This window comes from Rhinopithecus roxellana, chromosome 10, assembly GCF_007565055.1.
Source record: "Rhinopithecus roxellana isolate Shanxi Qingling chromosome 10, ASM756505v1, whole genome shotgun sequence".
NCBI classification, from domain to species: Eukaryota; Metazoa; Chordata; class Mammalia; order Primates; family Cercopithecidae; genus Rhinopithecus; species Rhinopithecus roxellana.
The window spans coordinates 42,339,890-42,365,165 of NC_044558.1; the positions used below are offsets into that span (position 1 = coordinate 42,339,890).

Here is a 25,276-nt window from a genome sequence, read left to right on the forward strand (position 1 = left end):
TACAACAACAAAAAGTAAAGTGGATTATGAGTAAAAGAATAACTATAGGAACTAATCTAACCTAGGGGGTCAGAGGAGGTAGCCAGTAGGGTATAGTCTTGCTTAGTGTAAAACAAACAAAACCCCCCCAAAAGCAAAAGCATGACTTTGGTTTGATAAGCAGCATAATTCAGATATCAAATATTCCTAGTTAAGTGTGTGGTTCTAGGCCTTTAAAAGACAGAATCCTGCGGCAGGTGGTGGTCATTTTCACGATGAAGTTGGTAGAACAAACCAAGGTTGACGGGATATCAAAAATCCTGATTGGCTTTAGTTACCGAGTGACTGCTGGGAGAAATGTGGTTTTAAGAAAGGGTGAGATTGGTGTGTAGGCAAAGAGCTGGCAGGGAACTCCAGGTCTAGGAGATAGTTTGGAAGAAGTAAAAAGCAAACAAGAGGTAAACAGAATGATGTGACGAGTGGAAAAGCACAGCAGCCCATGGGGAAGGCTGGGCTTTAAGGGCACAGACAGTGAAACCAGCTAGAAGGCAGGAAGTGCACCCTGGGGTGGCCCTCCCGCACAGGAACCTGACCTGGACAGGAAATGAAGGGCATCATCTGAGGAACAGGAAGGGGAGATGTGAGGGAAATAAGTGTCTGTTGCATAAACCTTGCTAGAGCTTTTATCCTGTTACAGGGTTGTAGGTAGCCTGGAGCTTCTCTAACAAAATAATCTGGCCTGCTGGGAAGTATTCGTGAAGGACAAGAAGGGAGACGGGAAAGGTTAGAGTGTGGGCAATTACTATGGGGCTCTGTCTTGTCTCGGCTCCCTTTTGGGTGACATAAAATATTTGTCTTGCATCCAAACAGGATGAAAATAAGTCTCATTTCCTCCCCTCTCCCAACCCCCTGCCTCCCATGATGAAATGATCTATATGGTACTCTTGGTTGACATATATCTTCGTGCTTTAATACAAACTAAAGGTTCAGGGGTGGGAAGTGGTTAAGAAGTTGTTTGCTGGGGATTATATCGATAATTCATCCTGTTTAGACTGAAGAATGACAATGATAAAGAAATTAAAACAACAAACAAACAAACGAACAAACCCACCAGGGTAAATGGGGCAGGGGAAGCTGAGAAGTTAAAATGAAAACAGAATTGAACATATGTAAATATAAACTTTTTTTTTTTAAACCAGCTGTAAACAAAGTGGTATGAGGACAGATGGGAAGAGATATAAAAATAAACATTAAATGAAAGGGGATAATTATAGGAGCCAAAATGAGAGGTGAGTGTTGCAAAGGATCCAGCTAACTTTAGAGACTTGAGAAGTTTCTTCAAACATTTCCTTTCAGGACACTGTGGGGCTTTCAGTCTTTCAGGATTTACAAGACCTTAAATGTATATGCCTTAAATACACACAAATACTCACATTTTTTTGTTTATTTGTTTTTTCCCATTGTGGGAGAAGAGAGAGTAGGAGATGTGTTCTTCGTTGTCATTTGGAAAACAGCTTCCGGTACATTTTATTTGCTTTTAAAAGCCCTGGAGAATAGTCAGCAAATAGAAATTGGTTTGCAGAAATAACATGGCTTCCTGGAACTTAGGGGGAAGGAAATGGGTGGTTTCTTTAATGACTATAGTATTTGTTTAGTATAGTGTGTGTTATAACTAAAGATAGAATTCTGGCTAATGTCCAGGAGGGAAGGTGAATTTGGATATTAATGAATTCGGAAGCTTCATACAGTTGCGTTGAATGTCCTAGGTTAAGTAAGACAATAATGCTTTGTTTTCCCTATCCTGGCCAGATCAGAGTGGACTGAAGTTTGTTTGCAGATATCTAATCAGTTTAAATTCAAGGGCATTATTATTTACATATGAAGAGCTGATGACTTTAATGTAAGCAAGTAAGCTTGTTTACAACAAAGAAGTGACTGGGTGACAAGAGGAGTGTCGATACTGCCTTAATTAGTTGATTTGCTAATTATTATTTTCTGCTGGATGTGATAGTACTTTTCCTAATGAGCAGCAGAAACAAGAATGCTCCAGCAAGCGATTTTAACACAGTAGTAGTAGCAATAGCTTCTTGGCCATTTTAGGTCCATTCGTGCTGAAGTTGTTGACTTTATACAATTTTGCAGACTTCATAAGATCTAAGTGTATTCCTGTAGGTTGATCCTGTTTATCAGCTATGTGACTTAGCTCAAGTCTGAGAAGCTTAAAAGGCATTTCCTGAAAGTGAAAATAAATTAGATGGCAGGTTTGAATTTAAATACGAATTAAAAATATGTCCCACAGCAGTGCCATGCATTTATTTCTTCAGGCTTCTTAAAGACATTGATTGATAGTAGATGCATCCATGCTCACTGGTGTGGGAAGCCCTGGGGGACTGGCTAGAAGGCTCCTTCATTTTCTTTTGCGTAGGCTTGCATTTCTTCTGTATTTGAAAGTCATGATACTGAAGAAATTCAAAAAAAATCCCCAGGAGATTCCATGTCCACATAACAAATGCAAACTTATCTTTATTTTAATGTGTTCACTTCTCATAACTCCTTGACTGGAACCCTTGACTTCTTCCAGTCTGAGAGTCCTGTAAGTTTCTGCCATAGGCATGCACATTCCTGACACCACACTTTTGCTTGGCTGTGCCTCCTGCCCAGAATGCTGTCTATTCTCTTATGCACATCCTCTCTCTATCCCATTTTTGTCCTATTTCTTCCTGATTCAGAGAGGGTGGCGATTGGTGGATATGGCTAACATTATTAAGTATATCTCATGCTTTACATACTGTGGTGGCAATTTATGTGCATTGTTTAATGATACCCCTGTTTTACAGGTAGGGAAAAAGAGGCTTAGAGAATGTCACTGGGCTCACACTAGTAAGTGGCACAAAGCCGGACTATAAATCTAGGTCTTTTTGGTCATTTCTGGACTTAGTGCCTTGAATTGTTTCTTAGCTATTGCATCTACTAAGGCTTTATTTCTCTAACCAAATTGTCAGTGGCTAGAGGCAAGGAGCTTATCTTTTAGTCTGCATAGAGCAGGCCCTCAATAGTGATAGCCTTCTATTGAAGTAAAAAATAACATGTAAAAAGTTAAAGAACTTTTATTATTTGGTTAAACACTGGAAGAAAGAAACAAATCCCAGGAAACTAATTTCTCAAAATTACTGCATGAACACAAGACACTGTGGTTCTTAATGTGGTCAGCGCCATTCCCATGGGTGTCTGGAAACGTGGGGGGCAGGTCTTAGGTTGTCGGGATTCTGAAGATGTCTTGCAGTTAGTGTGTGGTAGATGGGGATGTCAAACACCTTGCAGGAAGTGGGACAGTTTTGCATCCTGCAGGGGCCCAGTAAGGGAAGCAGCACCTGGAAAACATGGACCCAGATGCCAGATTGAGTTCCAACCTACCTCCACCTTTTACTAACTGAGTAAATCTTTCTCATGTTAACCGTGTGCCCTCTCCACTTGTGGCACACGGTTAGTGCCCAATAGCGTCAGCTCATAATCACCATCCTCTAGAAAAGTGTCCCCCATGGCAAGACATGATCTTTGCAGAGAGACAGAATTTACTAGACTAGTAGTAACAGTATAAAAATCAAGATGTAATGAACATACAGAATGGAATAATAGACAATGGAAACTCCAAAAGATAGGAGAGTAGGGTGGGAGCCGGGATGAGGCATGAGAAATTACCTACTGGGTGCAATGTACAGTATTTGGGTGATGGGTACACAAAGAGCCCAGACTTCACCACTACACAATATATCCATGTAACAGAACTGCATTTGTATTCCCTAAGTCTAAAAAAAAGAAACCAAAACTAAAAAAAAAAAAAAAAAAAAAAGAATCAAGGTGTGTTCCAAAACAGTGCTTCTCAAACCTGGATGTGCTTACAAATCTCTTAGAAATCTAGTTAAAATGCAGATTCTGATTCAAAGGGAGCTAGGGTAGGGACCAGAGTGTCTGCATTTCTGATAAGCTCATAATCCCAGAGCTGCTGTTGGGTACCAAAGTTCTAAAGTACCTTGAGGGAGAAGCCAACTTAATGAGTGAAATAATGAAGCATTTATTGCATATCTACTATATAACTTATATGATAAAAATAGAGTAATGGAGGTTGGATATAAGGAGTATAGAATTTGATTTCTTCACAGAAGGAGCTTCCATCTGCTTTGCCACTTTTATCTGAGAGACAGAGAGAAAGAGAGAGAGAGAGCGTGCGCACATTTTCCATAGATGACTATATTTTTCAGGGGAAAAAGGCAGAGAGGTATTTCTTATGTGTGTTTCCTCACACAAAAAGGCCATTTTGGGTACCCAAATAATTTTAGAGGAGGTATTATAACTAAATAAAGGAAAAACTTGGCAGCCATTCTTGGATGCAGGGTGTAAGCCTTGCATATCTCAGAACTAGTGCGAATGGTGTGCATTTGGGTGTTTCTGTGTGTGCACAGTTTTACATGTCTGTGTATGAGCTGGAAAGTGTATTGGGCCATTGCTAGGGAATTGATTTCTTAAACATCACTAGAGAAGAGGGATATTTTCCCTCATACAGATTAAAGCCTCAAGTTAAGGGGCAGGAGTTCCTAAGGCAGCCTTGACTAGGAACTTTGCATATTACAGGCAGTCGATGTTATTTGAACGTAGTCATTGAGAGAAGAGACTACTCATTATCCACTTAAAATACTTCCCGGCTGCAGCATGGTGTTGTACGGAAGCCAAAGCAATTGGCTTTGCATTTGGCCAGCTGATTTAGCAAGAAATTTCGCAAATGATGCAGTCCTTACAGATGGTGCTGTTGGGTTTTTTAGAATGTTTTAAAACACTGATGGATTTGACCATGAACTGAATTTCCAGTCTCTTAGATACACCTCTAGCCACCCCTAGACCATCTCCACGGCAGCTGGAGACAAGAAACAGACCTTTTCTGCAACCTTATGATAAATGATTTCCTTTAGAAACCACTCACTTAATAAAAATGATTTGGTGTAAACTTGGCCAAGGGGAGCTCTTGAAACGTTCAGTTTCTTTGCCTAACTCTGAGTTGCTTGAGTCACATTTTTGCATGGCTTTTGATTGACTTTCTGGTGCTCTGCCTGGAGGTCTTTGCTTATCTGTGAGTTGCCTGAGTCACATTTTTACATGGTTCTCGATTGACTTTCTGGTGCTCTGCCTGCAGGTTAAGAAGGAGCCAGTATCTCCAGGAGTCAAAGAGAGCTCTGCCAGTGTGAAGTGTAAATTCTTGAGAGGCTGTGGCAAGGGTCCATGCCTGAATGTGTAGAGCAAGAACAGCTGGAGACTGTTGGCTTTCTCCAGGAAGAAGTTTCTAAATTTGCCTCTTAGAAGATATCAGAGAGTTCCAGGTACTGTACCATCTTCACAGGCCGAATTCTTGTTCGGATCTTTACAACAGGGACCAGTTCTGATCTTTGCTATTGACTGCTTGCTTGTTTTCTTGGTTTCTATTTGAATCATCACCTTTTATTTGTCTTTCTTGGTGCCCTTTTGGTTGTGCTTGTTTCGGCTTTATGTAAGCAGCATCTCTGGATGCATAAATGAGGCAGATAAAATTCCCCAGGGTGACTGATCTGCCCTTCATCTATTTTTAGCACTGCAAAGAAGTTACCGTAGCCTACAGCATAACTCAATCACTGTAAGCCAGTGAGCACATTCTGAGGGGTTTTTTTTTCTTCTTTTTTTAAATAACCTTTCCTGGAGGCATTTGGTATAGGCTAAGCTTAAAGACACATGATTCAATCATTGATTATTCAAGACATGTCATACTTAGGCTTTTATAATCATCATATTGTCACTGTCAACTAGGTATTCAGCTCTGGTTTCTAATTTTGCACTGGAAGCTGTACAAAGTCTATTGTGTTGTGTGTGTGTGTGCGTGTGTGTGTGTGTGGCTCTGGCAATGCAGAAATGGCAACAAGGAAGTATCTAGCACCCACTAAAAGACTGATGAACACCAATTTGCTTTCTCTCAGTCAAGCCGTCTTTCTGAAGAGAAACCTTGGCCTGTAGCTTGAACTGTTTGATCCTTGTATATCTTCCATCCCTTCCACCCTTAAGGAACCTCCATAAGGTGAGGACAATGTGTCTTATTTACCACCTGCTATGGTCTAAATGTTAGTGTCCCCCTCAAATTCATATGTTGGAACCTAATACCCAATGTAATAGTATGAAGTGGTGAGCCCTTTTGGGTAGTGATTAAGTCATGGTTCAGCGCCTGTATTAGGGTTCTCTAGAGGGACAGAGCTAATATATATATATATAAATATATTTAAATTTTATCAAGTTTATATAGTTTATTTAGTAGTATTAACTCATACGATCACAAAGTCCCATACTAGGCCGTCTGCAAGCTGAGGAACAAGGAAGCCAGTCCAAATGCCAAAGCTGAAGAACTTGGAATCCAATGTTTGAAGGCAGGAAACATCCAGCAGTGGAGAAAGATTTAGTCTGGGAGGCTAGGTCAGTCTAGGCTTTTCACATTTTTCTGCCTGCTTTATATTCTGGCTGAGCTGGCATCTGATTAGATGGTACCCACCCAGATTAAGGGTGGGTCTACCTTTCCCAGCCCACTGACTCAAATGTTAATCTCCTTTGGCAACACCCTCACAGACATACCCAGGATTACTCCTTTGCCTCCTTCAGTCCTATCAAGTTGACACTCAGCATTAACCAAAACAGTGTCCTCTTAAAAGAGGTGCCTTGCCCTTACTGCCATTTGGTAATATAACAAGAAGGCATCAGTTTTGAAGCAGAGAGCAAGTCCAGACACCAAATCTGCTGTCACCTTGATCTTAGACTTTCCAGCCTCCAGAACTGTAAGCAATACATTTCTGTTATTCATAAATTACCCATTTAAGGTATTGTGTCCTAGTAGCCTGAACAGACTAAGATATCACCTTACCTCTATAGTTCAGCACAGGGCTTAAGCTTAAGGAGGCAGTTATTCTTTTGTTCATTGATTTATCAGTTCTTTAGCAAATGTGTGTTGGTACACACCTACATTCCAGCTTGTCTTGGAATGAAGTTTTCCTATCTTTGGTAGGAATACATGCTTATCACTTCCATTCTGGCTGTAAGAGCTCCCCTATACCTCCTCTACTTCTTGGAAGCATGCTCCTCTAAGGTTGTTAGCTCCACCCTCTTATCCAGATTTGCTCTTTTCCTTTGCATCTGCAGAATCAGCACTATTTCTATAACAAAGTAGTTTCCCCTACTCCTGAATATTACTGGTTTCTGTTATTAATTTCTTTCATTCAAAGTTAAAGAGGTAGTTATATGTTGTGACCTGTGATGGTTTCATGGTGTGTCTGCTTTGGCTTGGATAAGTCACATCCCCTAGAACTCCCTTTCTAGTATGTTTCTGACTAGGGTGGTCTACAAGGGAGAGTCTCTTGCAAAATTTGGAAGATGGAAGCGAGCAGCAGCCACTTTGTAGCACACATGTACCTTCTCCTAATTATTGAAACACTAATCTAGGTGCGCTGGGAAGGAATTTTGCAGCTATAAAGTCCCTAATCAGTTTAAGTTAGTCAAACAATGTGTTATTCTAGGTGACTTAATCAGTCAAAAGTTTTTTAAAATTAGATTCTATATCAGACCAAGGGAGAGAGTACAGTCGTGGGTTCTTAGTTTCTATTTCTCATTGGGCCAGAAAAGCCCCTTCCTCATCCCTCTTTTCTGCTTATTACTAGAGACAGAAACTTAAAACTATGGCTTCAGGCTGCTAAAAGCCTAAAACAAAACAAAACAAAACAGAACAACAACAACAACAACAAAATAAAGTGGTTTGGATACGCTTGATCTATACCCTCCCTGAGGTCAGAGATTCCAAGTAGTAGAGCAGAAGGAAAATTGTAGAACTTTTCTACATTTTGGAACAAAAACATTCATGTTGTTGCTGCTCTGCTGATTTGCCTTGTTAGTGTGAAGCAGCAGCTAGGTCTATAATTGCTTTACCTTCCAGATGTGTGTACTTCCAATTTCACTGACTCCTGGGTTAAGTGTGTGTGTACAGCTCCATGACTAAGAGCCCTGGCTTCTGCATGACATCCTCATCAGTGTGCTCATCTTTGTGGTAGTCTAGCCTGCTTATGACTTTCCCTTTCTGATTACCTGCCTTGTGGATGTCAGGCCTGCTTAGCCAGCTCCTGCAGTTGTGTAAGATAATTCTTTGTAAAAAATCAATGGATAGATTAAAAAATAAAAACAAAAACAAAAATCTTCTGCTGGTTCTGTTTTTCATGTCAAACCCTGACTGATACATAAACTGAAGAAGCAATTGTTACCTTATATATCATGAAGTTGGACAGTTTGGAACCCAGATGTCCACCAGCATTCATTCAATTATTCATAACTGTGCCATAGATGACAATATAGCAATAAACAAAGCAGATATGGACCCTGCCCTTGGAGAGTAGATCCTAGCAGGAAACAGATGTTATCTAATATTTATAGGATAATACATTAGCATGGAGTTGTCAGAAGGTGTAACTAGGAGACCCTGCCTAAACTTAGGTGTCAGAGAAGGGAAGTAAGGGCCTGGGAGAAAGAGTGAGGGTCTGACAGCAAATGAAAGTAATTCAGGAGGTTCTGCAAAGTTGTTATTCATGGCAGTAGAAGGGATGAGGCTTGGGAGATAAACCACAGAGGGCTATGCAAGCCAAGATAACAATGTCTGACTTTACACCAAGGAACAAATATTTTTATTTAAACACCTTTGTGTTCTGGAATCCTATATAGTTATTTTATAATGTCACAACAGTGGTTATATTTTGAACCTTTGAAGATCCCATGGTGTTAGTGTGTTTGATCCAGCCATTCCTGCCACTGTCCTCTTATTTTTTTGCACATTTTTTACAATCCTCTTGTGTAACCCATGTTGCCCTTTCTATTGTGCAAGCATCAGTTGGCTACTGTCATACTATTTTTAACTCATTCTCCTGCCTTATGCTTTGAATTCTCACCCATTGAAAGGAAAATAAAACAAAACCTGCACACTTCACATTAATTTACCTGACAGTTTCCTTTTGTCAGCGTTTACTTTCTGTTCTATTTAGATGTACAGAAAAGCTTCCAGAGGGTGGGCAGTTCCCCAGCCTCATTATTCTTGGTCTTCTGTCACCACCTGCGGTGTGGGAGCTCAGTCCTTCCTGAGGCTGTTAACCCTTTCTGATTGCTGAGCCCTCTGATGCTCTAAGGATTTTCTTAATGAAGTAATTGATTTACTTAATGAAGTAAATGCCATCCTTGAAAACTAGGGCAGTAAATACCATCAATTCTATGTACTAGAGAGAGGAAACACTGAAATGGTGCTAGAAGGTGCATGACAAAACCAGTCACAAATCTGAATGAGGTTGAACAATGTGAGCCTAGGATCAGTTTTTTTCCTTCTTTTTTTTTTTTTTTTTTTTTTTTTTTTGAGACAGAGTCTTACTGGGTTGGAGTGCAGTGGTGCAATCCTAGCTCACCGCGTGCAGCCTTTAAGTCCTGGGCTCAAGCACTCCTCCCGCATAGCTGGAATTACAGACAAGGGCCACTGGGACTGGCCAGATTTTGCCATTTTTTTTTTTTTCTCTTTCATTATTTTCAAGTTTCCCTGTATTCTCTATTTTGGTTTCCCTGTAGATGTCTTTGGGAAAGCAATGAAGTACAGAGGTTAAGCCAAACTGTAAAGCCAAACTGATTTGGGTTGGGAGTCAGGTTCTACTATAGCCTGTTTCTATACTTGTAACATGGGAGTAATGTTACATACATGTAATAGGTAAAAAAGGTGACATGTGCAAAGTAACTAGCTTAGTGCTAGGCACATAGACAGGGCTCAGTAAATTTGGTGTATTAAGCATCATGATCTTTATTTTTCATCTCCAAATATTTATTCTGGAAACTGGAACATGCCGATAAGGTAGGCATGTGACATTGGAAATGCAAAATAAAATTTACATTCTCTAAGCCACAAAGAGCTACATTCACATAGCACTGGGGGAGGTGGGCAGGAAAAGGATAACCTACTGCCAGCCAAAGGAGGCTTCTGACAACCTTTTCCAGCAGCAAAGACTCATGTGTGAGGATCTCAGCACCTGAGCACTCACCGGTCCTCAAATCCTGGAGTCTTAGACCCTCACATCTTAGAATCATCTCTTAACAAAATTTTATTTTTAAATTGATACATAATTGCACATATTTATAAGGTACATAGTGATGTTTTGATACATACAAGTGTAGAGTGATCAGATCTGGGTAATTAGCACATCCATCATCTCAAACATTTATTATTTCTTTGTGTTGGGAACAGTCAATATCCTCTCTTCTTGCTGTTTGAAAAAATACAATATTGTTAACTATAGTCATCCTACAGTGCCACAGATCAGTAGAATTTATTCCTCCTATCTAGCTGTAATTTTGTATCCTTTAACAAATCTTTCTCTATCCCTTTGTTCTGCCTATTCTTTCCAGCCTCTGGTAACCTCTGTTCCACTTTTTACTTCTCTGAGATCAACATTTTTTAGCTTCCACACATAAATAAGAACACGTGGTGTTTCTTTCTGTTCCTGGCTTATTTCACTTAACAGAATGTCTGCCAGTTTCATCCATGTTGCCATGAATGACAGGATTTCATTCTTTTTAATGGGGGGATACTATTTCATCTCCTATATATACCATGTTTTCTTTATTCATTCATCTGTTGTTAAACATTTTGGTTGATTCCTTATCATGGCTATTGTAAATAGTGGTGCAATAAACATGGGAGAGCTGATATCTCTGTGATATATTAATTTCTTTTCCTTTGGATACATGCCCTGTAATGAGATTACTGGATCAAATAGTAGTTCTATTTGTAGTTTTCTGCGGAACTTACATACTGTTCTCCATAGTGGCTGTCCTAGTTTACATTCCTATCAAGAGTGTATAAGAGTTCCTTTACAAAAATTAGCCGGGCATGGTGGTGTGTGCTTGTAGTCCCACTAGAGAGGCTGAGACAAAATAATTGCTTGAACTCAGGAGGCGGAGTTTGTAGTGAGCTGAGCTGCGCCACTGTACTCCAGCCTGGGTGACACAGCAAGGCTCTGTCTCAAAAAAAAAGAAAAAAAAAGTTCCTCTTTCTCTACCTCCTTACTCACATTTGTTACTTTTTGTCTTTTAATAATAGCCATCCTAACTGGGATAAGATAGACAATATCTCATTGCAGTTTTGATTTGCATTTCTCTGATGATTAGTGACGCTGAGCATTTTTTCATATATTTGTTGGCCAACTGTACATCTTTTCTGTTTGGATCGTTTGCCCATTTTTTAATTGGATTTTTTTTCTTGCTATTGAGAGGTTTGAGTTTCTTGTGTATTCTGAATATTAATCCTCTGTCAGATGAATAGTTTATAAATATTTCCTACCATTTTGTAGGTTATCTTTTCACTCTGCTGATTGTTTTTCTTTTTTGTTACCCAGAAGCTTTTTAGTTTGATATAATTCTATTTATTTTTGCTTTTGTATCTTGTGTTTTTGAGGTCTCATTCATAAGGTCTTTTCCCAGACTAATGTCCTGAAGCATTTCCTCTTTATTTTCTTCTAGTAGTTTTATAGTTTCGGGTCTTACTTTTAGGTGTTTAATTCATTTAGGGTTGGTTTGTGTATAGGTAAGAGGTGGGGGTCTAGGTTCATTCTTCTGCATATGAATATCCAGTTTTCCCAGCACCATTTATTGTAGAGACTGTCTTTTCTCCAATGAATATTCTTGGTGCTTTTGTCAAAAGCAGTTGGCTGTAGATAGATGGATTCATTTCTGGATTCTCAGAATTGTTCTCAGTGAACAATTCTGTTCCATTGTTCTATGTGTCTGTTTTTATGCCAGTACCTTGCCATTTTGGTTACCATAGCTTTGTAGTATATTTTGAAGTCTGGTAGTATGATGCCCCCAACTTTATTCCTTTTGCTTAGGATTATTTTGGCTATTCAGGGCCTTTTATGTATCATAAAAATTTTAGTATTGTGTTTTTCTATTTCACTGAAGAATGTCATTGGTGTTTTAACAGGGATTGCACTGAATCTGTATATTGCTTTGGGTAGTACAGTCATTTTAACAGTATTAATTTTCCCAGTCCCGGAACATGGAATGTCTTTTCATTTTTTGTGTCCTCTTCAATTTCTTTCATCACTGTTTTACAGTTTTCTTTGTAGAAGTCTTTCACCTACTAGATTAAATGTATTCCTAGGTAGTGTGTGTGTGTGTGTGTGTGTGTGTGTGTGTGTGTGTGTACTTATTGTAAATGTGGTTGCTTTCTTGATTTATTTTTCAGCTAGTTTGTTATTTGTATATAAAGATGCTACTGATTTTTGTATGTCAATTTTTGATATGGTTTGGCTGTGTCCCCATTCAAATCTTGACTGAATTATATCTCCCAGAATTCCCACATGTTGTTGGAGTGACCTAGGGGGAGGTAATTGAATCATGGGGGCTGGTCTTTCCTATGGTATTCTTGTGATAGTGAATAAGTCTCATGAGATCTGATGCGTTTATCAGGGGTTTCTGCTTTTGCTTCTCCCTCATTTTCTATGGCCTCCACCATGTAAGAAGTATCTTTTGCCTCCTGCCATGATCCTGAGGCCTCTTCAGCCATGTGGAACTGTAACTCCAATTAAACCTCTTTTTCTTTCCAGTTTCAGGTATGTCTTTGTCAGCAGCATGAAAACAGACTAATACAGTAAATTGGTACCAAGAGTGGAGTGTTGCTGAAAAGATACTCAAAAATGTGGAAGCGACTTTGGAACTGGGTAACAGGCAGAGGTTGGAACAGTTTGGAGAGCTCAGAAGACAAGAAAATGTGGGGAAGTTTGGAACCGCCTAGAAACTTGTTGAATGGCTTTGACAAAAATGCTGATAGTCATATGAACAATAAGGTCCAGGCTGAGGTGGTCTCAGATGGAGATGAGGAACTTGTTGTGTACTGGTGCAAAGGTGACTCTTATTATGTTTTAGCAAAGAGACTGGTGGCATTTTATCCCTGCCCTAGAGATTTGCGGAACTTGGAACTTGAGAGAGATGGTTTAGGGTATCTGGTGGAAGAAATTCCTAAGCAGCAAAGCATTCAAAAGGTGACTTGGGTGCTGTTAAAAGCATTCCATTTAAAAAGGGAAACGGAGCATAAAAGTTCAGAAAATTTGGCCGGGCGCGGTGGCTCAAGCCTGTAGTCCCAGCACTTTGGGAGGTCGAGACGGGCAGATCACGAGGTCAGGAGATCGAGACCATCCTGGCTAACACGGTGAAACCCCGTCTCTACTAAAAAATACAAAAAACTAGCCGGGCGAGGTGGCGGGCGCCTGTAGTCCCAGCTACTCGGGAGGCTGAAGCAGGAGAATGGCGTAAACCCGGGAGGCGGAGCTTGCAGTGAGCTGAGATCCGGCCACTGCACTCCAGCGACAGAGTGAGACTCCGTCTCAAAAAAATAAAAAAAAAGTTCAGAAAATTTGTAGCCTGACAATGCAGTAGAAAAGAAAAACCCTTTTTCTGGGGAGAAATTCAAGCCAGCTGCAGAAATTTGCATAAGTAGCAAGGAGCCTAATGTTAACACCCAAGAACATGGGGAAATGTCTCCTTGCCATGTCAGCGACCTTCATGGCAGTCCCTCCCATCACAGGCCTAGAGACCCAGGAGGAAAAAGTGGTTTCATGGGCTGGGCCTAGGGTCCCCGTGCTGTGTGCAGCCTAGGGACTTGGTGCCCTGTGTCCCAGCCACTCCAGCTGTGGCTGAAAGGGGCTAACATACAGCTTGGGCTGTGGCTTCAGAGGGTAGAATTCCCAAGCCTTGGCATCTTCCACATGGTGTTGAGCCTGCAGGTGCATAGAAGTCAAGAATTGAGGTTTGGGAGCCTTTGCCTAGATTTCAGAAGATGTATGGAAATGCCTGGATGCACAGGCAAAAGTTTGCTGCAAGGGTGGGGCCCTAATGGAGAACCTCTGCTAGGGCAGTGCAGAAGGGAAATGTGGGGTCAGAGCTCCTACAAAGAGTTCCTACTGGGGCATTGCCTAGTGGAGCTGTGAGAAGAGGGCCACCTTTCTCCAGACCCCAGAATGGTAAATCCACTGACAGTTTGCACCATGCTCCTGGAAAAAACGCAGACACTCAACAACAGCCTATAAAAGCAGCTGAGAGGGAGGCTGTATCCTGCAAAGCCGTAGGGGAGGAGCTGCCCAAGACCACAGTAACCCACCTCTTGCATCAGCGTGACCTGGATGTGAGACCTGGAGTCAAAGAAGATCATTTTGGAGCTTTAAAATTTGACTGCCCCACTGGATTTTGGACTTGCGTGGGCCCTGTAATCCCCTTTTTTGGGCCAGCTTCTCCCATTTGGAACAACTGTATTTACCCAATACCGTTACGTCCATTGTATCTAGGAAGTAACTAGCTTGTTTTTGACTTTACAAGCTTATAGACAGAAGGGACTTTCCTTCTGTCAGATGAGACTTTGAACTGTGGACTTCTGGTTAATTCTGAAATGAGTTAAGACTTTGGGGAACTGTTGGGAAGACATGATTGGTTTTGAAATGTGAGGACATGAGATTTGGAAGGGCCAGGGGCGTAACGATATGGTTTGGCCTGTCCCCATTCAAATTTCAGCTGAATTGTATCACCCAGAATTCCCACGTGTTGTGGGAGGGACCTAGGGGAAGATAACTGAATCAAAGTCTTTCCCATGCTATTCTTGTGATAGTGAATAAGTCTCATGAGATCTGATGGGTTTATCAGGGGTTTCTGCTTTTGCTTCTTCCTCAGTTTCTCTTGTTGCCACCATGTAAGAAGTACCTTTTGCCTCCCACCATGATTCTAAGGCCTCCCTAGCCACGTGGAACTGTAAGTCCAATTATACCTCTTTTACTTCCCAGTCTTGGGTATGTCTTTATCAGCAGTGTGAAAACGGACTAACATAATTTTGCATTCTGTAACTTTACTGAATTCATTTATCAGCTGTAAAAGTTTTCTGGTAGAGTCTTTAGGTTAGTTTATACATACGATCATACCTACAAACAAGAACAATTTTACTTACTCCTTTCCAATTTGGATACCTTTTCTTTCTTTCTCTTGCCCAATTGCTCTGGCTAGGCCTTTTAGTACCATACTGAATAAGAGTGGTAAGAGTGGGCATCCTTGTCTTGTTCCAATTCTTAGGGGAGAAGCTTTCGGCTTTTTCCAGCTCAGTTTAATGTTAGCTGTGGGTTTGTCATATATGGCTTTTATTGTGTTGAGGTATTTTCCTTTCATAAGTAATTTATTTAAAGTTTTTATCATGAAGTGAAATTGCATTTTATCAAATGCTTTATCTTCATCTATTCATATGATCATGTGATTTTTGTACTTCATCTGTTGATGTGAGGTAATACTTGTATTGATTTGTATATGTTGAACCAGGCTTGCATCTCTGGGATGAATCTCGCTTGATCGTGGCATATAATCTTTTAGAGGTGTTGTTGGATTCAGTTTGCTAGATGTTGTTGAGGACTTTTGCATCTGTGTTCATGAGGGATATTGGTCTATGGTTTCCTTTTTTTGCTGTGTCCTTTATCTGTTTTAGGTCTCAGGGTTATTAAGCATTACGATCTTGAACAAGGTGACTTCTCCAGAGGCAAAGGGGGATTTAACTGCCCTTTAGTCAGCAGTTTACTCAACACTTTATCCTTTCCCTTTTGACTCATTTTCATACAGTGGGAGTAAGAAGCCTTGTTTGCTTTCAGAGCAGGACCTGATTTCTCAAGTTCCAAACCAGGAATCGTGAGAGGGAGACAGGTTCATGAGTTGTGAGGACCCTCGTAGAGCTTGCCCAGACTATTTTAAAAGTGCGTTGGGCCGGGCGTGGTGGCTCACAGTTGTAATCCCAGCACTTTGGGAGACTGAGGCCGGCAGATCACTTGAGGTTAGGAGTTTGAGACCAGCATGGCCAACATGGTGAATCCCCTGTCTCTACTAAAAATACAGAAAGTGACCAGGTGTGGTGGCACACACCTGTAATCCCAGCTACTTGGGAGGCTGAGGCAGGAGAATTGCTTGAATCTGGGAGGTGGAGGTTGCAGCGAGCTGAGTTCGTGCCACTGCACTCCAGCCTGGGTGACAGAGTGAGACTTTGTCTCAAAAAAAAAAAAAAAAAAGAGAAGTGCATTGGAATGAAACATTTTCAGAAATAGCGGTAATGGCTTAGAGTATTGTAACTGTGTAATTAATGCCACTGACTTGTACACTTAAAAATGGTTAAAATGGTAAGTTTTATGTCATCTATATTTTACCACAGTAAAAAAAATACTAAAAAACCAAACCAAAAAAATTAAAAAAAGAAACAAAAAAGCAAATTAGAGACAGGCCTGCTGGCTGTCTGAATAATCCCCTCCTCCCCACTACCAAATGTAGGTTAGCTCAGTAATAACGTGACCCACTTAAGAACTGTATGGGGACTATTGTTGCTAACTGATTCCAGAAGGTGAGTTAGAAAAGCCTATATGTAACCTCCTCACTTATACAAGTGAGGTCGGAGACCCTGAAAGTGTGACTTGCTAAAGACTATGTAGCACCCGAATACTCTGGGGACGAGGTCACCAACGCTGCACGACACCATGCTGATTCACTGAGGCCACTGGAGCATTCCAGGCCTTCTGAGCACTGAAATGAGGCCTCTTTTCTTCCATTCTTACTCCAGGTGCCTAATCCTTGTCGCTAAGCATCCAGTTGCTCAGAGTTCTAAAATTGTACAAAGCAGGACCAAGGTATTAGGTTTCAGTCACAGCCAAGCAAGTGTGGACAGTGAGTAATGTGTGAAGATTCCATAGCTTGATCACAGTCACTTCTGTCCTGCTGTCTGAACTTCATTGTCAATCCTCGAACAGGTCACACTCTCATGATAGGGACTTTTCATATGCTGTTCCTTCTACCTTGAATTCCCTTCTCTACTTTGATAATTCCTATTCTTCAGGTTTCAGGTGAAACACGGCTTTGTTTAGAAAGCTTTCCTATCCTCCCAGCCTATGTTAGCTCAGCCTATTGTGTAATTTCTTAGTAACCTACACTTCTTTGTAGCCTTCATCATGCTGGTAATTATTTGTATTATGTCTGAGTTCCATGCATGAGGGCAGGATCTTGGTCTGTCCTGTCCACCACTGTTTCCCAAGAACCTAGCATAGAGTCTGTCTGGCACATTTGTGTTCATTAAAGAAAAAAAATAAATTAACCCTGTCTTCTCATGGAACAATGAAGATAATGATATACCCTTACTTGTATTAACAGGCGTGTGTGGCTGAAGGAAGTAGGGCAGACACTCCCTTTAATCTGTAAATACTGATCTAGGCATTAGCCGATACGCCAAAGAAATATACAAATGAGCAGGGTAGAGGGGCTGAGCGCGACTGTTCACATTTGCATTGTATGCATGTGAGAGTAAACAGTAAATCAACAGCAGAGGGGATATAGGTTGGATATAAGACAACGTTTTCTGGTATGATATTAAGGATTGTTAAAAATGGGTCGGATAACAGAGGAAGGTGGTGGAAACACCTTCCCTAGCGGCTTCAGAAAACAGGCCAGAGTTCCATTTTAGCCGGTTATTTTAGGCCTACTCCAGGCAGCAGGTAGACTAGACACCCTCTTAGGGTCCAATCGTTCTGTTCCTCTGACCCATAATAAATAAAGCTATAGACGCTGTTGTTGCCAATACATACACAAATGCAAAATGCTTCTGCACAGTCTTGTGGCTGTAAATGTTGCTAGTTCATTTTCTACTTTGCGTTCTGAATTCACCTTTTGTTTAGGAAATTACCTCAGTCTTTAAGCACGGCAATCTCTTTCTCTAAAGGACTTATTCTATATTTCAAAGCAAGAACTGCAATGCATACCAATTTAACTTTTGTATTGACACTTACCTTAAAAAGTGGAGAATACAAGCTAGGAAAAAGAATTTAAAACTAGCCTGCTAGTCCGACTAAGTTCCAGCATACAAACAGAGTGATCTGGATATGTTGTGTGTTGTAATCCCAGTGAGGAGCCTGGGACAAATTTTCTTTCTCTGCCTTTAAAGTGAAGGAAGGGAATGGTCTTGAATATGCAAATGAATCTAATTTAATTAACTTTTACGACCACAGCTCCTTTGAGATAACCATGGAAGCCAATTCGATTCCATTAAAATTCAACCATTTCCCTAAAGCTTCAATGAGACACCCTTGTCTTTTATAAGAAAAAAACAAAACCAAAAAACAAAATGTGAAAAGATCTAATCAGAAACAATGAAAAAGAGTAAGTTATCTGCTGCAGTTCTGCTATTTGGTCTCACCAGAAGCTGCTCACACAGTCATTTACTTCTGTTTGTCACCCCTGAGTCTGGCGCTGCCAGCAGCAGAGCAGAATCATTCCAGGTCAGTCATGTAACTGCTGACCCAGAGTTTATCCTAAACTGGGACTATGAAAGGTAAAGGTAATGATATTTCATGCTTCTGAGCAAAAACTCAAGCCTCATGAGGCTGAGGGAAGAATTGCCTTGACCTCAGGCCAGAGATGAAGACGAATTTATGCCACTTCTTCCTTTCGTAATGTTCTTTCTTGTCTTCCCTCTGATTACAAATATAATACATATTTATTGGCTGGGTGCAGTGGCTCATGTCTGTAATCCCAGCACTCTGGGAGGCCCAGGCGGGCAGATTGCCTGAGGCCAGAAGTTCGAGACCAGCCTGACAAACGTGGTGAAACCCCATATTTACTAAAAATACAAAAATTGGCTGGATCTGATGGTACGTCTGTAATCCCAGCTACTCAGGAGGCTGAGGCAGGAGAATCACTTGCACTCAGGAGGTGGAGGCTGCAGTGAGCCAAGATTGTGCCACGGCAGTCCAGCCTGGGCAACACAGCGAGACTCTGTCTAAAAAACAAAAAGTACTCCGTATTTATTGTGAAAAATAAAAAAGAAAACAGAATGACTAAAAGAAGCTGCTCAGATCTTGGAAGAGTTTGGAAGGCTCTTTCCCAGTTTTGTTGCCTTCTTTTCCCCTTAATAAGCAGACTTTTAGAGGACTTTGTGAGTGGTGGTGGTGGTGGTGGGGTGCTAAGTTTGTGAAGTGGGGATATTACATTCAAGTTCTTTCTTTTCCTTTTTTTCATCCTTTAAATTTTTTGTGTGTGTGTGTGGTAAAATACTCATAACATTTACCATTGTAATCATTTTTAAGCATGCAGTTCTGTGGCATTGATTACATTTACACTGCTGTTACCCATTGCTGTCATCCCCCTCCAGAAATTTTTCATTTTTCCCAACTGAAACCCTGTGCTCATTAACAATAACTGTCCAGCTCCTGGCTACCACTGTTCTACTTTCTGTCTCTATGAATGTGACTATTCCAGGTACCTCATATCAGTGGAATCATACAGTATCTTTTTGTGACTGGCTTATTTCCCTTAGCTTAATGTCCTCCAGTTTCATCCATGCTGTAACATGTATCATGTCAAAATCTCCTTCTTTTTAAGGCTGAGTCGTATTTCACTGGACATATATACCACATTTGCTTATCCATCCATTTGTCAATTGACACTTGGGGTGCTTCCACCTTTTTGCTATTGTAAATAATGCTGCTATGCATATGGGTGTACAAATATCTCCTGGAGACCCTGCTTTCAATTATTTTGAGTATCCACTCAGAACCTTCCTTTTCTTTTAAACCTATATTCCGCACCACTCACCCTTCTTGTTTCTAACACTATGCAATTACATAGCTGCTCATGGTTTCTAAATCCTGGCCCCTGAATCATTGTTCACAGTTGAAAAGTAGGTGGTGGGTCCACCCATTATCTGATCCACCTGAAAGTGCCTTGAGACACGTTCAGCAATGTGCAATTGGGTTTCTGGGAGCTGTGCTACCTGCTAGTTCTAGAAACATTAAATGTCATATGACTTAAATATTGCAATTAATTTTAGCATGACCAGAGGCAATATTTCTACTTCTTCACATAGGCAAGCTATGTCCAAAACACATATCTTCTGACGAGTAGGTCAGAGTACTCTGCATTATGTGATTATATAATCGTGCAGGCTACTAATTGGAATGTAGAGTTAAAGTTACTGTAGGAGGTTTTTTAACTGAGTAGATTAAAGAATTCAAAGTTTATATTTCCTTTAGTTAGATTTTTAAAATAATAAAATACTTACATTCTAACAAAAGATACACAATTATAAAATCATTAGAAAGAAAAAAGATGATGTGATAAACAGACAACTTCTGTAGTTGTAAGACAAAGGAGAAAGAAAGATAATAAAAAATAATTAAAACCAAAGTTATTTTCCCACCAATAATTTTATCTGTCTTTCTTTTCAAGTCCTTAAGTCTCAAAATTATTCCCTCTTCCATGTCCTAGTCCAGGATGAATATTCTGTGCCTGAATTATTGCAATTTCAACAGCTAAAATCTATTGAACACTTAATTCCATGCCAAACACTGTTAGCCTAAAGCGTGTATCAGCTTACTTTAACCCTTATATCAATATTCTGAAGTCGACTGTATCACTAGGGGCAATTGAATATCTAATATTCATTCTCCTCTCTTCTTGCTTACCAACAGAACACAATTTTGCTTGGAGTATCAATATATTCAACTAAATACTCATGTTCCTGGTCTCCATCACTGCTAATGAGGCTCTGTGATCCAGTTCTGGCAAATGGGAAGTAAGCAGAAGTCTGCTGGGGGCTTCTGGGAAGCTTTTCTCTTTCCTGATAAAATAAGACACACATAGCTAGATTAAATCTCTCGACCTGCCCCTGCTTCTTTCTGTTTTAAGTCTACAACCTAAGACAGAAATGTTATGGCTAGAGCGATATAGCAGCCACCTTAGAAACACAAGGCAATGAGCCAATCTGCAAAGAAAGGCAGAGTTGAAAGCTAGAGAGAACCTGGAGTCCTGGTGGCATTGCTGAACAGTTGAATCATTCCCAGCAACTGCCTACCTCTGTAATTTCAGTTATATGGGGAAAAATAAACTATTTGTTTAAGCTGTGAGTAGATGGGTGTTTAGTTACTTGCAGCTGTAAGCCTTCCTAATCCCATGTTTCAGTTAAGGAAATAAAAGGCTAAGTAACTTACTAAAATATATATGATCCTTCAGTGGTGATATTGTGATTTGAACTTACATCATCTGATCTAGAGTTGGAGCTTACTCTCTTACACATGGTTCTATATCACATTCCCCTTGTGCTATACTACAAAGTCTACTTATGAGTTTTTCAGGAAATAAACTTGATCTTGAGCCTCCTTCTTACTTCTTCTTCTCACAGATGCCAGTATGATACATCTAAAGCCAGATCTGACCTTCTCACTTTCTTGCTTAAAACCATCAACAATATTTCTTTCTGTAGAGCTGGGATGTAACCTCAACTGTCTTGAGAGCCAGGTAGGTAAAATAATTGATAGAGACAAGCAGATCATAAGAAAATCAATTTTGTTGGTGTATTAGTTATCTACTGCTGTGTAACAAATTGCCCCACAAACTTAGCAGCTTAAAACAACAAATGCTCATTTCCTGTATGGTTTCTGAGGGTCAGGAATCTGGGAGCAGCTTAGCTGAATGGTTCTGGCTCAGGTCTTTCATGAGTTTGCAGTCAAGATGTTGATGGGGGCTTCAATCATCTGAATGCTAGAATGGAGCTGGAAGTTCTGCTTCAAAAAGACTCATTCCCATGGTGATTGCTGGAAGCTTCAGTTTGTCACCATGTGGGTCTCTCCTCACAACATGTCAGCTGTTTTCCTCCAGAGCAAGTAATCTAAGAAAGGCAGAATGACAGCTAGCCTGGGAAATGGAATAACATCACTTCTGTCATATTTCATTGGCCAAACATATCAAACCTGATACAGTGTGAGAGGGGACTGTACAAGGATGTGGTTACTAGGAAGAGAGGATCAGTGGGGACCAGCTTGGAGGCTGACAACAACAGGTAGATATTGGACAAAAGGGTGATATTTGCTATTTAACTTCAGCCAATTGTTCCACTATGTGGAATACAGGTCTTATGTTATTGGATTTTCCCATTTCTCAAATAAAGTCAGAAATACAAATTTCTGAGTTATATCCCATGATAGTAAATGCTGGCTGAGAATTGCAAAAAATCCTGTGCAGGTCAAATAAAATACAGATGCCATTCAGATATGGCCGGTGAGTTGCCATTTTGCAACCTCTCTGACCCATAGCCTGGAAAACATATGTAGGTCCAATTCCAATCTGTGATACTGCCTGAAGTGATATTTTCAGTAGGATTTTGAAGACAAGTCTGGGCCTAGCTAGGAATGTACCATGGTAATTTAGTAATGTCTTCCATGGATAAAGAGGGGAGAGTGATGACATATGTGCCTCAGATTGACACAGATGGCTATAATTCACTACCCAAACTAGGATACTTTTGAGAGTAAAAGGAGGTGCTATATTAATTATGCTGACATAGTGACCGTAAATTAGGACTGACTCAGGCAAACCAGGATGTGTGGTCACCACCTGCACCGCCCTTAATGAAACCTTCCCACTTCTGAACCCCACTGCCCATACTCCTGCTGTTCCCCCGCTCATCCTGTCTTCTCTTTCCCACTTATCTGCTTCCTCCTGGAGTTCAACTTCTTTAAGTTCCAGTGGAAGTATCACTTTTTTCCCGTTGTCTTCACCTCCTCCCCTCCTTTTCAGGTGAATCGGTCTTTTACCAGAGTTTTGTAGTATTTTATACATATCTTTAATGCAGCATTTCTGACAGCAACCTACGCACAGGGGCCAGTGATTAAATCCTAAATACTCATTTAGGATTCTCAGTACCTATCTCAGCATCTGGCATAAAGTAGGTGCTTGATGATAATTTATTGGAATTTTATTTTGAATCTCACCTCCCCTCTTTTTCTCTAACACCCTCTGCAGGAGATGATAATGAATAGTAAAAAATGCCAAGCAGACAATAAGCAGGAGGAACAGAGGAAATCCACAAATTGGATAATTGTTTCTTACGTAACTGACCATCAATCTAAATAGTGGTTGCAGTAATTTCAGATTCTTCTCTTCCTTTTCACTTCAGGTGAATGAAACCTGTTTTCACCGAGAATGAGTTTCTGTCTTGATAGTAAGAATGGCTACTATCGCCCATAGTGTACAGACTAAATTCTCAGTGTATGTATGTGTTTTATAAAAGCTATCCCCTTGGAAGTTCATAACTAAGCAGTGAAAATCAATCTCAGGCATAAACAGGACATGTAGGAAGATTTATTCTCTCATGTACGCATCTAACACTTAGTAATACTCGTGCATTGTCTACAAACCTCAGGGGGGAAAATAGAAACCGCTGGATAGCAATGCTTTCTATAAATGCCCATGAGTGAAATTAAACTGGAAGATGTTAAATGGAAAGCTCCATGGGACTGAGGCGTGTTTTTGTTGGAGATGGGTAGAGTGAATGGTAGGACACCATTATAATCCAACAAATTATTATTAATTTTAATCCTAACGTCAGAGAGGTGGGGTGGAGCAAAAGATAACCATATGCTACCTTTTCTTTGGCAGGCTTTCATTTGGTCTCTTTTCAAATGAGAAGACCCAGAAAACTTGGATCCACTTCTGGCTCTGATCTTTCTGGGCAATGTGATTTAGAGTAAGTCATAACTTTTCTCTGTGTTATCTTTCTGTTTAGGAAGGGACGACTAACAGCACCAATTTCACAAGGTTATATGAATAAGGTGCGTGAAAAGACTTTGTAGATTGGGGTGAAGTCTGCAAATGGTAGTTAGGACTATTCTTAGGCTGATGTTCAGGCAGGGTGTTGGAGAGAGAGTGGGAGGGAGGAACGGAATGAACAACCATCCTTAAGCCGCCCCCAGGCCTCCTCTGACTGAAACCCTGGTTTATCCCATGAAAGCAAGGTTAATAATACTATCCAATAAAGCAGGAACACTTAGAAATTAGTCTGGAACAAGATGGAATTTGCCAAGGAGGCTTGGTCCTGACATCACATGCTTTAAATCTGTGGTTGGCAGCCAGTTGGTTGCTCTATCATTACCTGCTCTGGAGAGGGCGAGTCTAAATCAGAATGCTCTTTCCTCGGTTCAGGCTGTTTCTGCTGAGTTCCATCGTGTTGATTATAGTTCTTCTTCTCTGTAACTGGCTGTTTCATTCTTGACTCACCTCCAGACTCATAAATAGCCCACAGAAAACACAGAGGCTTTAAAAGTTGCCTATCTTTTAACCTTGTGCCCTAATACACAAGTTTTGTAGAATTGTCAAGACATACAGTATTTTTCCTGCCTTTCCAGTACCCAGTCAGGAGCAAAAACCATGATAAACTCCCTTCGCATCTTTTGTAGGAGAGATAGACAAACGCCGGAGAGTTTCTCTGCAATTGTGTGGCCTTGGGTGGTTTCTTCAACTACAGAAAGAGAGGTAATAATAATTAATGTGGAGGCTGTTGTGAGCAGGAGGAATAATTTAAGGAAGAACACCTGGTACATGGCAAATGTTCCATAAACATAATTGCTGTTGTTATTAATAATAACGTGAAAAGCATTCAGAACAAAACATTTGAAATGAATCCTGGAAAGACTGATTTATGCTTAATAGTCGAGAGACTATCTCTCAATCTTTTCTATGTGAAAGTCCCTGCTCTAGCTGGAGAGACAAATGTCACACACAGACATTTAAATAATGCAATAGATGGAGGACATTTCAATATATTGAAAAATGATTAAAGAAGGTAACCCAAGACGGACCGAGTGTACCTACAGTGATTTTGTTGTTGTTGTTTGGTTTTTCAGTTGAGCAGATGCTCTGGGTGCCACTCCATCATATATTGGAAACAGCATTACTTTATGGTAAATCATGACCACTGGTGTGTGACAATGAAGTTGCATCTGAAGCAGCCAGCACCCTATATGCTAGTTGGCTTTTAGACCAGGAGACAGTGAATGTGTAGTCAGGATCTCTTTAGGGCTGGCTAAATATATACTACCTACTATCACTCACTGGAGCTGCAGACCCTAGTCTTAGAGTTTCACTTCTTAAAGACCTTCATCCTTATTAAAATGGTAATATCCTTGCTGTCATCAATCACTGACACATTGGTATGAGTAAGTTTGAGTCTGGTTTGAAGAGTAGGTTTACTGGAGGGGGAGACTAACAGGAAAACTGGGAGGGAACCCACAGCTACTCTGCCGAGAAGGAGAGAGGGAGGGGCGGAGGAGAGAGGGAGGAGCGGAGGAGAGAGGGAGGTGCAGAGGCAAGGGGAGGGGAGGGTGGCCATACTAAGACTCTC

The 25,276-nt window shown here is 40.6% G+C and overlaps 1 long non-coding RNA gene across 6 annotated transcripts in view; it reads left to right on the forward strand.

Moving 5' to 3' along the window:
- The first annotated feature begins 629 nt into the window (after positions 1–629).
- The window catches only part of LOC104658674, a 75,941-nt gene continuing 51,294 nt past the window's right edge, over positions 630–25,276 (forward strand). The window contains exons 1-9 of one of the 6 annotated variants that reach the window (XR_004059514.1): positions 630–762; positions 5,165–5,348; positions 12,654–12,659; positions 14,767–14,844; positions 20,571–20,674; positions 21,281–21,396; positions 22,900–23,053; positions 23,536–23,623; positions 24,333–24,408. This is a non-coding gene — a long non-coding RNA (uncharacterized LOC104658674). Of the gene's footprint in view, positions 763–5,164; positions 5,349–12,653; positions 12,660–14,766; positions 14,845–20,570; positions 23,054–23,535; positions 23,624–24,332; positions 24,409–24,779; positions 25,188–25,276 lie in introns of those variants that run through there. The other 5 variants (XR_004059518.1, XR_004059515.1, XR_004059519.1 and 2 more) reach the window with 5 other exon arrangements.